The 5,802-nt window shown below is 44.6% G+C and overlaps 1 pseudogene; it reads left to right on the top strand.

Annotated features, from left to right (window-relative positions):
• LOC101643000 overlaps nt 1-2,861 on the top strand; it is a 34,621-nt pseudogene extending 31,760 nt beyond the window's left edge.
• Nucleotides 2,862-5,802: the final 2,941 nt, after the last annotated feature.

Below are 5,802 nucleotides of genomic sequence, written 5' to 3'. Positions count from 1 at the left end.
AGAGTAAAACCAAGCAACAATATACAACAAAACAGCAACAACAACAAACTACTGACAAAGAACAAATTAAAACACAACATGAAAGAAAAGCTTGTAGTTAGTTCAAGGATCGCTGGCCTTTAGGAGTGTTTTCCAATCCAGTCTGTTGGGGCACCACGTCCTGGCCCCAAAGTCCACCTTTAGCATTCCCTGGAGATCTTGCTGCTCCATTCCCTTGCTGTCCTGTTGCACCCCCTTGGTGTTTTGCCTTGGTGTAGCAGAATCAGATCAGGCGCAATTCCCACACTTTGTTTCCAGTGTTGTCCCCTGTAGGGCTATGGGTCAGTGAGGGACCTCATGTCTCATAGTGGGGCCGGTCATGTGGTCCTCTCTGTGGACTGGTAGAGCTGCTTTCTGTGAAACTTCATTCAATAAGAATTCATTTTCCCCACTGCTGTTGGGTGGCTTATATGAGCCTCAGAGGAAATGATGCTCAAGGAAAATGAATGGACTTGCTACATTTTCAACGTGTATTTCAAGAATGATGCAAAGACTTCATCTCAAAAGATGTTTCTTGCAGTGCTGTTGATAATAATGAAACATGAAAACAATGTAAGTGTCATGGCTAAAAGGATATTGTAGAAGAATATTTAATGACTCGGAACAGTGGTCATTGTTCATTATAAATAACAAATGAAAACCAGAAAGGTATGGGAAATACAATCTTATTTTGGTAAAAACATGCTTACCTACATAATAGAAATAAAAGACCATAAACATATCCACAAAAGTGAAAAAGGTGCTGTTATGTAAACTGTGCTGTGTGTACATGAGGGGGCTTCAAGACGTCCATGGAAAATTTTATTATATTTCAATTCCAGGTTTCCATGAACTTTTTGAAGCCTCCTCATATCATGCTTCAGTGAAAAGTTTTAAAAATGTTCATGAAGCTTACCAATGAGATTGTAGGCACTTTTTAAGTCATCTGTTCAGCTTTATATATGAGTATTTCCTAAATTTGAATAAAACAAGCACATTTTTCATAATGCTTGAAGGATAGTGTTGCTTTAACCATTATTTAAAGATTAATTTTTAACTAAGGATAATGTTACTTTTATATTACTTAAAGGATAATGTGACTTAACCATACAACTTGGGTGCGCCCATGATGTCCTGGTGTGACCCGCTCAGGCGGACGGGGCCTAGTGAAGCCAGCAATGTCACCACAAAGGTCCCGATCTTCCCATGGGCCCCTTTGGGCCTTTGGGGACAGGCTTGGGTCACTTCCAACCACCATCTTTCTTGGTGCGAGCACCTGGCGCCGAGGAGAGAAGCATGCGATTGACTTGCTAGACCGGTGTGGGAAACAGAAGCCGCTCTGAGCATGTCCATGAGACCTTGACTTCATGAGTCAATCTCTGATTGCTGGCTTTTGACCCAAGTGGGGCAAAAATGAAGTCAAGTCAACTGTATAGCCAGCTTCCTTCCCATTTCCCCACGGGGACCCCAGCTAGCGTAGTTCCTCTCAGCTGGGAAGGAGATGGATCGGACAGATTTGTAGGGAGAGGGAGTCTGGACTTGGTGCACTTCTTAGGTCACACTGCCCTGAAATCCCGCAGGTTCATGATTCATTCCCCCCTTCAGCCTGCGAAGGAAGCAGCGGAGTCGTGATGAGGCCAGTTTAGCCCTGCTGGGAGCTGGGGACTTCCACCATAGGGGGCCTTTGAGGAAATTTCAGTTGGGGAGTAAGGCAATTGCGTTTGCTTTTGAGATGCCAGGGCGAAAGATAGAGACATGGAGATCTGCTAGAAGGTTCTGGGAGTCCCAGGCTTGGTTTTGCTAGAGCACTCAGAATAGAGAGCAAAGGCAAGGGTAGAGTTAGGTCATGCTTAGAAGAAGACGGTGTTGAGGGGCGGCAGCGCCCCGAGAGGCCCAGTCAACCTGTCAGCCGACTTCCAGAAGCAGATGGACACTTGTGCAACTGTGGAGGCAATGGACTTTGCGGAGCCCGGTGAAAGGTCAGGTGGTGCAGTGGTTGACTTCCCACCTGGAGCTCGCCATTCACATCACCCCAGAAAGAAGCTGCAGAGAAAACATTACCATGTTTTTCCTGCACGTTCACCCACAAGGACCTGTTTCTATATCTAATGTAAATAAAATAGGGACATGGAAATTCTTTTTATAATATTCCAACTAAGACCCCACTTGTCCTCCTGCCTGGCTTTGGCGGAGGATTTGAGCTTCATCTTGAAGCTCCTTGCACCGATCAGCCTGTTTCTGCATTTGACCTGGTGGGCTTTGGACGAAGTAGTAGACCCCGGTTTGACAGGGAAGAATCAGTTTGTAGAATCCATGGAGGCGTGGAGCTGTGCCGTAGGATTGGCCAAGTTGATCTTGCTTGGACACAACCTGGCTGGGTTCTTGGCTGCAACTTCCTCACCAAAGTATCCACCCAGGTGGAATCATCTCATTCTAGTGGTCCATTGGGGTTTTGCTGAGAAACCTGTCCTTGCTAAATCAAGAGAGATCAATTCCGGGACAGATCGGACCCTTGGGAGCTGTGTTGACTCCTTTTCACCCTATAGCTGGCCTCAGAATGGCAGGACACTTTGGATTTCAAGAGGAAGTATTTATCAGTGTTTGAAGATAAAATGGATAGGATCCATCTATACCACTGTCATGGACACGCTCCAAGTAGCGAAACAGTTTTGTAACATATGATGGCTCCTTACAGATGGGCAAAAAAGGCAATGATGCTCCAGCGAATTGGTAAAATGCACGCCGACCTGGCGGTCGCAGCCTTGAACAGAGCCCGGGTCTGCTTGGGCGGCACCTCTGGCACCAGCACCCTGAACCCAGGTATGCGCCTTCTCGAAACTTGATTTTCCTTTCTCCCACAGAAAATTGAAATGGTCTTCCCCAATACAAAGGAGTCTCCAGCTCTTACTAGCTTGAAATGAGAGGTTATTTGTCCCTTTGAGGAGATGGTGGTGGTGAGGGGGAAGATGATGTTGACAAGACTTGGCTGTGGGGCCTGAAACAGGACAATGGGTTGAGAAAGATTTTTTTTTTTTAGGGAATTAGGTGAAACAGGAAGCTCCTTAATAGGGATGAATGCAAATCAGGGTGTGAGTTTCATTCAATCCTTTGAAACTATGGCATGACTGCCACTTAGCAGGTATTGGATAAATGCTTGATGACTCTGAATGAATTTTAGTCTAATAAAGGAGTATAGCAAGGCTGTTCATATGAGTGTGTTGTACAGCAGAATTGTAACAGCTATAAACCCCAAAGGGCTATTTGGTTTTTTTTTTTACGAAAAACCACTCATCTCCTTTGCAGCCATTAGTGCACGGCCTTAGCGGGTTTAGTGCACTGGTTTAGTGCATTTCCTTAGCGGGTCAATGTAGGCGGGTCCTTAAGAGCTGGGGTAGTGATGCCCGTGGATGGATGACAGGCAAACTCAGACAAAGAACTTGTTGGAGGGACCCCGTCCTTGGCTCACATTTTTGTCTTGTCCCCTGAGCAGTGACAATCTGCCAGCGGTATCACTAGGAAGATGTAATAGTCTCGCTAAATGGGGCATTGCGTCTGTGTGGGCAGCGAGATAGAAAACTAGAAGACATTTCTGGGCTGCCATTTCGATTATCTAAACAAATACTTGTCCAGGTACCTGGCATGTAAAGGGTGTTCTCTGCTTCTTTCTGCTGAGCATTGTGGTGTGCAAAATGAAGGAGTGGATGGCCTAGGTTCATCCACCCTAACACCAAGTGGGAATTTCTACCAGAATTTTCTATTGTTCAGGATAACCAGGTGACCATCAGATCCACGGTCCCGAGACAGACCTTACTGAGCATCTCCTTATCCTGTCCTAGCTTGAAGGACTTTCAAGACTTGGAACCAAGTCATTGTAGATTAGTTTGCGGCAGCTGGAGAACTGTTAGGAGTTCAGCGTTTGGAGGGTTACAGACTTTCTACAGGGAGCTACAAACACAGGTGGGGTTCAATTAAAACATTAATCTGGCAGTCAGCTCTGCTATTGAATGTGAGAGGAAACAAATGGACAAGGTGGCTCCTTTTTGAACAAAGCGACTGGCCCACGATGATATTATTTTGATGTATCTGGAATTATCATAATAGCAAAGTCCAACAGTAAACAGAAAGATGAATGGCAGTGAGAATCCAACAGAGACCACTTCTCTAAGAATAGGAGTCAGAATATGCACCATTGTATTCATGGTATCATTAAAATATGAATAAACAGCAGCAACTTTTTATTATACAGGGAAAGAACCTCCTACAGGGCACAGAAGATTGAGTGGTGTGTGTTTAATAAATTAAAACCAACAAGAAATGGCTATTTACCAGGATGCAGGAAGGACTCAGTGAATAATAAGGGTTTAGCCAGGGACATAAATGGAACTGATTTATTGCTAAGTGGGATTTAAAGGTTTGAAAATTTTAATTATATGGCAAAATTTGAGAGGCGAGAAAAGGAATTAGTAAGAGAACAGTAGAATTTAGTTGGTGCTCAAGTGAGTGAAAATATTAGGAAGTTAGAGTATTTGGACTTCATCTTATGGGAACCTATTCCAGGGTGTTACACAGAGTACCAAAAATGACTAATGTTTCAGCTAGCTGTAGCTGCATAACAATCTACCCCCAAGCTTAGTGGTTTAAGACAAATAACCTTTTATTACCTATCATGCGTCTGCTAATAGGCTGGATTATTCTTCTGGTTGAGGTCAGCTGAGCTGAGCCTGGCTGGTCTAGGCCAGCTCCCCTTATGAGATTTCAGGTGAGCTGGCTGGGATTTCTCTCTTGATGGTCTGTCGTCTTGCAAAAGCTTCTCACTTTAGGTCTCATGATGGCAGAAGGCTATCCAGCAGCGAGAGGGCCAGCACCAATGTCAAACACTTTTAAAACCTCAGTTTATGTCCTGTTTGCTAATGTCCTATTGGCTGAAGCAAGTGACAGTGACCAACTTCATATTCATGGCAAGGAGCAATAGACTCTATCCATTGATGGAAGAGGCTACCAAATATTGTCAACCACAATTAGATGAGCCTGACCCAGCAGGGACTGCGACAGGATGAACCCTCGGGAAGAAAGTGGTAAAGCTGCAGTGGCAATTATCTATGAGGAGCAAACATGCATGGTGGCAATAGAGCTAGAGAGATGTTGTGAAATCAAGAAACATTAATAGAAAAAATGACCAGACTTTGGCAATTAAGGACATGTGCACATACACGCATGTGGGAAGATTGGTCTGGAATCAAGGATACCATTCATGTTTTAGGCTTGGGGTTCTGAGTGGAGTTAGATTCATAATTGTCTTTCTTTAGGGAGCCCTGGTGGAGCAATGGTTCAGGGCTGAATTGTTAACCAAAAGATTTCAGTGTCAAATCCACCCAGCTGCTTTGTGGGAGCAAGACCTAGTGATCCGCTCCCATGAAGATCACAGCCTAGAAGACCCGGGGGTGGGGGTGGGAGGGGGGGAGTTCTACTAGTCTAAGGTGACCAGATTTTAACATTGGTAAAGCAGGACACCATTGATAAAACTCATATCCTGGCGAAATAGCCACATGGCAGCCAAAAACCGTATACCCTAGCTTGTCGTGCATTCTTTAAAAAAATCGGGACTTTTTTAAAACGCTGCGGGATGCGGGAAAAATTGTTAAAAATCGGGACTGTCCCGCCAAAAGCGGGAAGTCTGGTCACTCTATTAACTGGTCACATGAGTTGGCTGAATCAAAATCCACTGGACAGCACCTAATAACAACTGGGGTTGTTTACGGATGCATTTATATATTTGTAGCTAAG

The sequence above is a fragment of the Echinops telfairi genome, unplaced genomic scaffold, assembly GCF_000313985.2.
Source record: "Echinops telfairi isolate 266 unplaced genomic scaffold, ASM31398v2 ScPeMD7_53;HRSCAF=182, whole genome shotgun sequence".
NCBI classification, from domain to species: domain Eukaryota; kingdom Metazoa; phylum Chordata; class Mammalia; order Afrosoricida; family Tenrecidae; genus Echinops; species Echinops telfairi.
This window is presented reverse-complemented; position numbering and strand designations above follow the sequence as displayed.